At 39.9% G+C, this 12,207-nt stretch overlaps 1 long non-coding RNA gene across 1 annotated transcript; it reads left to right on the top strand.

Moving 5' to 3' along the window:
- Positions 1–3,154: 3,154 nt before the first annotated feature.
- On the top strand, positions 3,155–11,834 carry LOC141759701 (uncharacterized). Its single transcript, XR_012592176.1, has 3 exons — positions 3,155–3,444; positions 6,047–6,128; positions 11,799–11,834. It is a non-coding gene; the product is annotated as an uncharacterized LOC141759701 (long non-coding RNA).
- The last annotated feature ends 373 nt before the right edge of the window (positions 11,835–12,207 follow it).

Consider the following 12,207-nt stretch of genomic DNA (forward strand, 5'->3'; position numbering starts at 1 on the left):
TCCTGTTTTGCGTGTCTGAGACAGGTGTGTTGACTCGTGTCATGGTGTCACCGTTTCTGGTTTTGTTTCACCAAAGGCCCTTGACTCTTATGGGATGTATGAGAAACAGAATCAATAGGATTTTAGACTTGATTGTCCAAAAACTTGTCCAACGCAAGTGTTGTTAGCCTTTAACACAGAAGTATAGAACATATATATATATATATATACCCTGGTTTCTTGCTCACAGGAAATATTGTTTGAGAACTATTAAAACCCCTAGTACTCAGAGTGCAGTTCACTTTCACTAAATATGGTACGATTTTGAATCATATAATCTGCAAACTGCTGTGCTAGCTTCTCTCAAACATTAATTTGTCCTGAACTAAATGTTACTATTGGGAAAATAGAAATAAATATTGTCAAAACAAACATTATTGGATTCTTTCTTTTCTTGTTTTTCCTCAGGCATACATTAACATTTTCAAAATGCTTCATACCGTGGGCCAAAAACAGTGTTACGTGAGCTGAAGAGTTTAATTTGTTACATAAACTGGTCCTTGAACAGCAAAGTGGGACATGAAAAGTGGCACTTTAACAGCACTACGAGATAAGGATGTATCAGCGGTGCCAGGACAGCATTGGTCATGTTTATGTCATCATGTTAGTCATAAAGCTGTACATCAGCACAGAGAGAGGGTTTGTAATCATTGCCTATAGCTAGGTATAGTGTCCAGACTGGACTACGAGTGATGTGGCAGCGACTAGCAAGGGCTGTATTCGAAACCGCCTACTACATACTACTGACAAACGCAGTATGCAGTATACAGTACATACTGCATACTGCGTTCATCAGTAGTATGCAGTATGTGACGGTTAAAGCGATGTATTTTGGAGTATGCTAGACGAGGTTTTAGCCTTTAAACCAGCTCTTAAAGCACTGGACAAAAAAAACGAACTCGTACCACTATTGCAATATTATTGAAAAATACAACTTTGATTTTGTTGTTTATGTTCTGCTTGTTTACTTTATAAGTTACTGCAGGTTTAAACAATTTATTCTAACAGCTCATAATGAAGTAAGACAAAGGATCATCAACGAGGGGAGACGGTAAATATAAAATATTGATCCACAAAATGTACGTTACCCTAACTGCTTTTTCAGTTACAGCAATTAAACAGTGGACTGATCTCCCTCCAGATATTAGAGTCATGTTGTCTCAGCAGGTATCTCTCTGCCCCGTCAGAGGCTCTTTGCTCTTATTGTCAGCGAGCTACGCGATTGTGGAGATTGTGGAGCTTTTCAACTCCAAAAAGGCAGATAATCACAGGTTCCTGTTGATTTTTAATGGACATATGTGTTGTGATATTTAAACAAACTATCCGTCGAGAAGGAAATAAAAGCCTCTTGGCTACAGACCGGTCTCTAGAGAGCTCCAGCCAGCTCATAGCGAGGTCTCTGAGCGTGACTACCCGGCATTTTGTGGAGTTTCTAAACTCTGACAACGGTGGAACAAATGTTCAATTTGCCATCTAACTTTGTAAAACTGCCAATATTAATAATTTACAGTTGATTTCTCGCCTCAAAAACGTTCAGAAGTGAAAAAACAAGCCGTTTTTGGCTTCTGTTGTTGTAGCCTGTACCGTTCCAGCGCTTTGCATTGTGGGATCCAGTAAGCGAGGTAGACTGGTATGATGCATACTGGAGATTTTTTACAAATCAGTACGACATCCGGGTATTTTTGACATACTGTAGATTTAGCTTTTGTTCGCATACTGCATGCTACATTTAGGCCAAATCAGTAGTACTACTAGTAAAGCATGAGGTTTCGAAATACAGCCAGTGGCTGTTTTCGAAACCGCATACTGCATACTACTGAGGAGCGCAGTATGCAGTATACAGTACATACTGTATACTGCGTTCCTCAGTAGTATGCAGTATGTGACAGTTAAAGTGATGTATTTAGCAGTATGCTAGACGAGGCTTAAGCCTTCAAACCAGCTCTTAAAGCACAGGACAAAAAAACTAACTTGTACCACTATTACAATATTATCAAAAAATACAACTTTGATTTTGTTGTTTATGTTGTGCTTGTTTACTTTATAAGATACTGCAGGTTTAAACTATTTATTCTGACAGCTCATAAAGAAGTCCGACAAACAGGATCATCAACGAGGAGAGACGGGAAATATAAAACATTCATCCACAACGTTTACTTTACTCAATCTGCTTTTTCAGTTACAGCAAAAGGACTGATCTCCCTCCAGATATTAGAGAAATGTTAAAAAAGTGTCATGTTGTCTCATCAGGAACCTCTCTGCCCCGTCAGAAGCTGCTCTTTCCCTCTCCTCTTCTCTCTCCTCTTCCTCTCCTCTCATCTTCCCTCGCCACTCTGCTGCTCTGCAGCCGCTCTGTGAGCGTCACTGGCCGGCTCTCCAGCGAGCTACGCCCGCGGGTGATTGTGGAGCTTTTTAACTCGAAAAAAGGCAAATAAACACAGGTTCCTGTTAATTTATAATAGACATCTGTGTTGTGATATTTAAACAAACTATCCGTCAACAAGGAAATCAAAGCCTCTCGTCTCTAGAGAGCTCCAGCAGCTCATAGCGGTCTCTGAGCGTGACTACCCGGCTTGCTGGCAGCGACCCGGGCAGGCGCTCGCTGGCTGTCACGGTATTCTGTGGAGCTTCTAAACTCCGACAACGGTGGAACAAATGTTCGATTCGCCATCTAACTTCGTAAAACTGCCGATATTAATAATCTACACAGTTGATTTCTCGCCTCAAAAACGTTCAGAAGTGAATTTAGTGATGAAATGGCTACAGAAAACGTAAAAAAAGAGCAGCTTTTGGCTGCTGTTTTTATACCCGTAGCCTGTGCTGTTCCGGCGCTTTGCATTGTGGGATACAGTAGGCGAGATAGACTGGTCCGATGCATACTGGAGAATTTTTCCAAATCAGTACGTCATCCGGGTATTTCTGGCATACTGGAGATTTTGCTTTTGTTCGCATACTGCATACTACATACTACATTTTGGCCAAATCAGTAGTACTACTAGTATAGTATGCGGTTTCGAAAACAGCCAGTGAGTTTTGTTTTCCCCCACGCGTAAACCGGATATGACGTTTTGTAGGCGTTGCCATGGATCCCAACTGTACACCTGCAGACTAGAGCCAATGGTTCCAGACCATGTGCTGCACCGCTAAAACGAGGCCGACAGACGCCCACTGACAGCCCCAAACCGATGGCTCGGTGTGTCAGAACCTTTATGACTGTTGGGGACCCTCCAGAACCAGAACCTGAGCTACCAAGAGCAGTTTGGTGCTATTTTTATCATTGTATTTAGCTAATTTAATGGTCTGCCTCTGAAGAAGCAGTGAGAGCCGTTAACGAGCCGTTAATGAGCCGTTAACGAGCCGTTACTGCTGACAGTTGAAAGACTAACGGTCGGACTAACGGTTTTGGTGAGTTTTATTTTGTTTCTGTCCAGTTTCAAAGTGTGTTTTAACGTTGAGTTAACAAGACAATTAAACCTGTCTTAGTTTGGTGTAAGAGAGAAACATTAATTCACAAGGTGTACGGTTGTATTTTTCTGATTAGGTGTAAGAATATTTCCTTCATTGACTTTTGTGAGTTTATTTTGAAATTTATCAGACAAAGCGAATTCACCGGTCTGTCGCAATGCATCCTGGTACATGTAGGCACAGCTTCGCAGCAGCAGAAATCATCTTTCCTGTCAATACAGCACACACTGGGGAATTTATTTCTTCAGTGGTCTACATTTACTATCAGCACTGATTGGATAGCCACATAAAAGAAGGCGAATTTCTCCTTTTTTAAAAAAATGAAATAACTGATTAATGTAAAACATGCCAAGCCAGTAATAGTTTATTTATATTGCACATTTAATTTCAGGGGAAATAACAGTGTGCTTCACATAAATATTAAAGATTAAAACAAACAAACAAAACAAAACCATAAAAAATAGATCTTATCATGCATTCCAATAAATAACACCATAAATTAAGTATAGATTTGAACACTTTTCTCACCAAAATATAATAATATTGCCTTTAATTAATTAAATATTATATATATACATAATCATATTATTAATTATATTATTATATTATAATATAATATAATTATTATATTATATTATTATATCATCATAATTATAATATTATTATAATTATATATATCATTATGTATAATAATTAATAATGCCTTTCTTCTTCTTCTTCTTCTTCTTCTTCTTCTTCTTATAATAATAATATAAATGTTGGTTAAAACACATCATAGTAAATCACTATATATACAATAAATTGCACAACATGCATATATGTACAGACAACACGGGAATGGTCCCAGAGTGAATTGTGTTTACAAATTTAGCAAAGTTATTGCATTTGGTAGGAATGATTTTTGTAAATGTCCATAAAAAGATGTTCTAATCAGAAATGACTGTTTGGGAAATGTAAAAATAACAGGTAATTGACACAATAACGGAAAATTATATTTATATAGCAAAGATTCCAGCCACATTTTCAGTACACGCCTGTTTTGAGGTAAGGTAAAAATACACTCTGTCCACTAATGATCATATTGTTTTTGGTTTAAAAAGCAAAAATAGTACCACTCCAGTAAAAAAATTTGATATTATTGTGAACAGCATCACTGGTAGGTTACTACCGCGTCTCTAGATGGCACTGCTGCCCCACTATTTAGTCATGAGGCAGCAACAGAGTGTATTTTTACCTTTCCTCAAAATAGGAATGGACTGCAATGTGGCTGGAATTTTTGGCATATAAAAATAATTTTCCGTAACTGACTGAATGAGCTGTTATTTTTACATTTCCCTCTCAATCAAATCTGATTACAACATCCTTTTATGTCCAAACGAAAGAAGAAAACACATCCCAGACTATGTGAAAGGTTCCCAGATGGTTTACCTCATCTGTCCCTCTCGTACACTGACGCACAGACAAATAGGAAAGTACCACATGGGGATAATGGGAATAATCTCCTTGACAAAGACTCACAACCAGACCGGGAATCACCCTGTTTGTTTATTCTAGTGATAAGATAAGAAAGTGAGATATACAGAATGTTTTACAGAAAACATCTGGGCTGCACACTATCAGCTGGCTCTGTGAGTGAAGGCGCTCAGAGGAAGTGGATGTTATAACATTACAAATATGACATGTAATCACTCAGTTAGTTAACTGTTTCCACACAGTGGGGCTCTGTGTTCAAGATAATTCAATGCAGTGATCAATCCCCAACACCTTGGAGCTCCAGACTCCAGTTATTTTAGCATGTACTGTAGTTGACAACTGTACCTAATGTTCTTCCTGTATACTGTTGATAGGTTGTGGCTTCCATTTTACAATGTGTTACCATGTACCGCTACCAAAGCTGAATAGATACTTAGACATGTGAGTATTGGGGCTGCGTAATATACCGTTTTTTTTATCATCATCGCGATGTCAACTTGCGCGAAAGACAGTGATGTTGCACTCAGGGATTTTTTTAATCGATCAGTAGAAAACTACAGTTTAAAGGGTCGTTAAATCATTATTTTTCTATCCAATTTGTTCAATAAAAGAATGTTGAGAATAGTTTCATCTTAATTCAACAAGCAAGTCGTTGTGCTTTAGCGGTATACTGAAAGCAGTGCACTTTAATATCTGTTTATTTATCGCAAGTTATCGCAACATTCAACAACATTATCGCTTATTGCATATTATCTTCATATTATGCAGCCCTAGTGGGTATATATTTTATTTATATATATTTCTTTAAATAAACAAGTCCTCTTTTGTTTGCTAAGTTGTAGGGAGATTAGAAACTTATGAGCACATCTCTGGCAAACACAAGATTTAAAGTGTTGCTTTTGTGTGATTATTTTATGGAGAAACTCAGTTTTCCAGATCTAAAATTAAATATAAAACCTAATTGAATGGAGTCAATTTTATAATAAAACAGATAAAAACTATTCTAGCATTATATAATATATAAAATAAAAACATAAAAATTAAAATCGAACACCTTTCTCATCAGTAGATGTGACATTTTGCTGGACTGAATGGGCTGACAAACCAGCTGACCAGCATCAGGCCCCGCTGCTCACAAGGCAAAAACACAGGTAAGTAAATAAACGTAGACTTTAGTTTTAACCATTAAAGCAGTTTTTCATTGTTGCAATGAACCACAATTTTTGGAGGGAATCATAGCTAACTTAGCTAACTAGAGGAACTCTGGTCAAAACAAAGATAAACGATAAATGGCAATAATCTCAGAAGATTGGCAAGGTAGCTATAGTGATTTTAATTATATGCGCTGTACAAATACACTGACACATAAATGAATGGACAAAGCCTCAGAACACATGAAGTCATTACATGATCCTCCCTTACAGCCCACATGTGGAGTTTTACGACGCTGCAGAGCCACAGAGAGACAAAATGACTTGTCAGCTCATCATCCATTAATTATCATCAAGGAGGAATCACCTATGTGTACTCTTGACATCACATTTTGGATTCTGTTGGTGTCATGAGACCAAATTAATTTCAATCAACTTTGACACACTGCCTCTGCGGACTCCGTTATCTCCCTGACAGGCAACTCCGCCGAGTGTAAACATTTTGCCTTTTTTACAGATTGAAAATTAACTCGAGGAGTAATAAGAATAATGACTCAATGACCAAGCCTGACATTTCTCAGAGATTCACCCCCTGCACGCTTCCTTCCTCTCAGATGTTCCCATATGAGCAGTTCATCACCAGCGTCACCTGGATGATCTGCACAGTGTTTGCAGCAACCCCCCCCGACCATGTGGAGCACATCACAGGCCCTGTATAGCCCCAACGCTCTAATCCCACATGTGATTACACAAAGAAGAGACGAGCCGCTCCACCCAAACACACACGGGTCGCAGATATGTAGCAAACATGTCATAAAGTTTAAGCCGGAGAAGTTACTCTTTGCTGTGTGATTTATGAGCAAACCAACAGATGGTAAAGTCAGGGTGACTGGCTGGAGAGAGGCTCACCAAAGCATTTTGACAGAAAGGCCAAAAGGATTCTCGTGCTTCTATAAACGACTGAAGTCTTTCCTGAAAACAGACCGTGCGTATGTGCGTGTGTGGCGGCTAAGCCAAGCCAGATGTTGGTGTCTGTCGGAATTGGTGGCGCTCACCTCACAGTCTTACGTTGCCTGAACTCTGCTCTGCCCTAATGTCTACCCAGAAGCTGGTAGGCCATCCGTTAGTGTTTGGTTTCACTCTGACACCGCTCAGCTAACACATGAAAGCCCGGTCACCTTAGGGGAGAGGCCGCATGCTTGCTTGACAGCAGGAGAAGTTGCAAAGACCCATTTTTCTCGCTCCACATGTTGTTTTATTTATCAGCTGTCCAGGCAGGAGTTTGCCACTAAACATGGATTTGTTGGTTTGGAGGTCAAAAGAAGTCTAAGGGGGTCTAAGTGTTTCGCCTCATTATTTTGTTTTGACTGTTTTGATTCACTGTCAACGCCCTCGCAGCATCGCTTCCAGACGCAGCAGGCAGCTGTTTCCAGTGAAAAAGCTCCGATAAACCCGCTGTAAGCTCCCTGCTCAGCACCAAACAGCAGACAAACAAAGTTAGCGACTAGCCTTTGAAGCTAGCGGAGCACCAAGCTGCTTAAGAGCCAGATATTTTCTTCAGAAGTTTCTAGAGAGCAGCAGAGTTAATGGACCAGTTTGTAGTATTTAGGGGGATCTATTGGCAGAAATATAATATTAATAACTATGTTTTCTTTAGTGTCTAATCACCTGAAGATAAGAATCATTGTGTTTTTGTTACCTTAAAATGAGCCGTTTATATCTACATACGGAGCGGGTCCTCCTCACGGAGCCGGCCGCCATGTTCCTAGTAGCCCAGAACGAACAAACCAAACACTGGCTCTCGATAGGGCCGTTTTTGAGTTGGCCGTAGTTCTCCTACACGCTTAGCACACGGGAGAAGTTTCTGTTGGTTGCCGTCTGCAACCTCACTGCTAGATGCCGCCAAATCCTACACACTGCACCAGTATACAAGATCAATTTTTGAGCTTTTGCACTGCAAATAAAGGCATCAACCAGTCACGTTGTGAGAAACGGGATGAGTTGCGCCTATATTTATGAAACAACAACACAGACGGCAAACTTAACTACTCCTTTCAACCATGACAAAGGCAGCACAGACTAGATCCACTCCTTCCAGATCTTAGCAATTATTTTAGACAGTATAATGTTATCATAACCAAAAGGAATGATGACCAAAACTACAAAAACAAGTGTAGTTATAAGACGATTGATCTTTTCACCTGAAAAATCACCAAATCCATGCCTGCTGGTTGCATCTGTCTCAATAATATAAATACTGGACTATTACACTTTAGCAGACTACTGTACTTTAGTCAAAGATACTCTGTTGAGCTCACTTTGTTACTCAAAGTCAGTCGTACTCATTAGCTTCTGTGACCTCGCCGTGCACCCTGCCTGCTACCTAAGCATACACTATGTACTGTTGCAAAGCACTGCACACACACACACACACACACATACACACAACACGCCGCTCAACTTATTATGGTATATGCAGAGTCATTTGTATGGATGCATTCAGTGAGATAGTTAATCTGTAAGCGCCTGCCGGAGAAAGCAATTAACCTTGCGGACCACCGGGGAGTTGATATGAGTGAGAGAGCATCTCGCCGCCATTTAAATATACACCACAGGGACTCGCTCGCTCACATTCAGCCAACCTATTATTCATCATCAGCGCTTTAAACGGCCTCTTCATGAAGACAGCTAGACAGGCCTCAAACCCCTTTTGCATATACATGTGTATATTGTACACACACACACACACACACACACACATAGAGGTATTTATTTCCACACCCAGACTGACTGATCCCCGTGGATCTGGAGTTTCAGAGTGCCCTTGACGCAGAAATGATTAAGGTCAGCTAAAGAACAAGAAAATTAAATGCTGCATTCCTGGTGATCAGGGAATTTACCAGACACTGGAGGGAACTATGCAGAGCCCCTGCCAAGTCTGGAGAAGGGAGATACAGCACGTCCAGCATGATTATTTTCACTGCCAGTTTAGATTTCAGCGTTCCAAAATATCCTACAGAAAGCAACTATTGCTCATGTTGTACTATGACATTTATACAACTTTTGGTCAACTTTTTTGTGTTTGTCCGAGCGAGAAACTTTTCACAGGCCGTTCGATATGAATCCCACTTTTGTGTTTGTGGCTACAGACCTGCCAGCCCATTCGCTCATGCATCAGTGACCTCTCTAATGAGGAGACACAGATGGACGGAGGAGGAGATTGCGATAAATGAGCGAATGCACAAGAAAGGGAGGATGATGGAGATCAAGCAGTTACTATAAAATCTAGAGATATGGGTGCAGTGGTTTTGCACAAAACTGTATTGGACTTTTAGTGAGACAAACTTCTCTCAGAGGCAGAGGAGGTAGTGATAAAAAGAACCACATTTATAGCTGCTTGGCTCTATGGCTGGCAATGTCTGCATAGTGAAATATCTCAACTACTATTTCATGTATTGCCATGAGATTTTGTACAGACATTCATTGCACCCTGAGATTGAATCACAATGACTTTGTTGAAATTTGGTGCATTGTACTATCTAGTGCCATTATCAGGTCAAAATATAATTTACGTTTTATGACCAGATACCTGATTACATCTCCATCAGGCTTAGCTTTTCTGAAACCACAGGAACATTGAATGTCGCCATTTCTGAATCAAAAATGCGTTTTCTAAATACATTTCATATCAGCCTCGTATCACGCTTGCAGAAATCCACAATGCCACGTGGTTAACGCTGTGAAACGACTGGTTAGGTTTAGGCAACTAAATTACTTAGGTTAGAAAAAAGATCATGGTTCTAATCATGGTGTTAAAATAATAATGTAACAACCTTAGTATCCGTAAACAACAACCGTCCTTAGTGGACTTTCTTACGTAACATTACATATTACGTACTACTTGGTTGCGTATATTGTTACGTAACAAGTTTAACAACGTTACGTAACAAGCGTCAAGTCGGCGTTTACTTTTGGTTTCACACTGGACACTAACAGCTGCCTCCTGGCTGAAAGTCCTGTGTTTGTTTGACCCGTCCACCACCCTCTCATCCAGACTTTCTTGCTTGTTATAAGCATTATTAGACCACGTAACTTTCAATAATGCCCGCTCCATATACTACGTCATTTGCTCTGACCGAATGCAAAAAATCCCCAAAAGCATATCAACATTTACTCTAATATATCCATGATTTCTTTCCTGGAGACTGGGCTGGTACATGAATGTTTAGTGCTAATAAGCAAATTTTAGCTTGCTTAAACAAAAACAAAGAAGAAGAATCTGAATGCATTATACCTGCTTAACATCAGCATGTTAGCTCTCAGCAAAACAAAGTATTTGTACTGTATTTGCAAATTGTCATTACCTGTTTTCCGGTCATTCATGATGACTATAACAACGTTCATTTTATAAAGATCAGTCACATACCTGAGTTTGAAAAACATGCCACGACTGAAAATGTCCTGTCTAGAGGATTTAATCCAATTGGTGTCATTCAATAGTTCATGGACATGATTTACAGGTTTTGGCATAAAAGCAAAACAGCGAGATGAAAAATGTTTTAAAAATGGCCAGACCTATAAAATTTTTGTATCAAGTCAGCGATTCTTGGCAGTTTAGACCGTTCTGAACATATAATAATGGGCACTAAAGCTTAACATAACTTTGTGCTGTACAGAAGTGTTTTTCAGCTGTAACTCAACGTAGAAATCAAGACGTTTCAAATGCCCAATGGATTTAATTTCCGTATTTAGACTATTTAATGTGATTATTTCTTAGAACCCAACGTGCTGCATAAAAAAATCAACGACATCATTACAAACATTCTTCGCACCCCATAAATCCACTGTCGAGTACCAGTGTAACACACGGCGGAGGATTGCAGCATCAAACCTGACCACATGGTCTAAACATTTCCCTGTCGACAAGAGGCCTCGACTCTTACAGTAACATCCGCTTCTGATTAAAGCTCCAGCTTTGTCCTTTTTAAGTCAACATCGGAGCAGACTGGGGCCAGGTTTGGGTCAGGAGGGTGTTCACCTCGACCGCAACATGCACACACGATCAAATGATGCAGATGCACATTTAGAATATTAAGTTAAACATAAAAGGAGTCCTATTAGAGGTATTGGACAGTTTAGTTGTGGAAACAGTCGTGCTTTTGGACTCCTCAGAGATTCGTGTTGTGTTTAAGTAATTTCCTTGCATACCACTGACTGTTTGAGTGAACTCCAAACACAAAAACCTTCAGAAAGCAAATAAACTCACAACAGATGCATTGCAGTGATGAAAGATGCGTCTCTGTTTTATCCACAGATACACTGCTATGCAAGTCTGGCACCTTTTGTGTTTTCTCATAACAATATTTATTCATTTAATTTCCGAATTCTTTGGTTGATTAATTTATCTTGACTGAGACGTCAATCTGCGCCAAACTTTTATTAACTCTTGGTTTTATGTGTGTGTAATCTGCAGATTGCTTGTCTCTGTGGATGATGTCTTCTGTCACTTGTTTGAGTTTAATGAGTCTTTTATCGCTATTTTTTACTTTGTGCTGTTGATCATAGTAGTGATCAATGTATGCTTCCAGGTCTGCTATAGCTCCACTGTTGGTGATAACAAGAAATTGGGAAAAAAAAGTAGCTCAAAAGTATCTAAACTTTGTCTTTCAGAGTGACGCCAAGATGGACGCCACCTCCGTACATCGGGTCTCGCAACAATCAGCTGCCAGAGAACCACCTGATGAATGTAAGTCCATACTCTCCTCTTAGCTCTGGCCTCCACCCAGTCATGGAGGTCTGACAACCGATAAGCCTCTGGGGGGCAAGGGGCAATATTTCTGGGGTTCCGGTGTAGCCAGCGGATACCCGGGCCAATACTTCCTTTTCCGCGTGCAGCTCATTGTTTACAGTCCGATTAGCAACTTGAGATGCGAGACTGGAGTCGAATAATGGAAAATGGTGAAAAAAATGTAGCTCAGTGTTTCCCAAAGCCCAAGATGACGTCCTCAAATGTCTTTTTTTGTCCACAATTCAAAGACATTCAGTTAACGGTCATAGAGGAGTAAAGAAACCAGAAAAT

Source organism: Sebastes fasciatus, chromosome 21 (genome assembly GCF_043250625.1).
Source record: "Sebastes fasciatus isolate fSebFas1 chromosome 21, fSebFas1.pri, whole genome shotgun sequence".
Lineage (NCBI taxonomy): Eukaryota > Metazoa > Chordata > Actinopteri > Perciformes > Sebastidae > Sebastes > Sebastes fasciatus.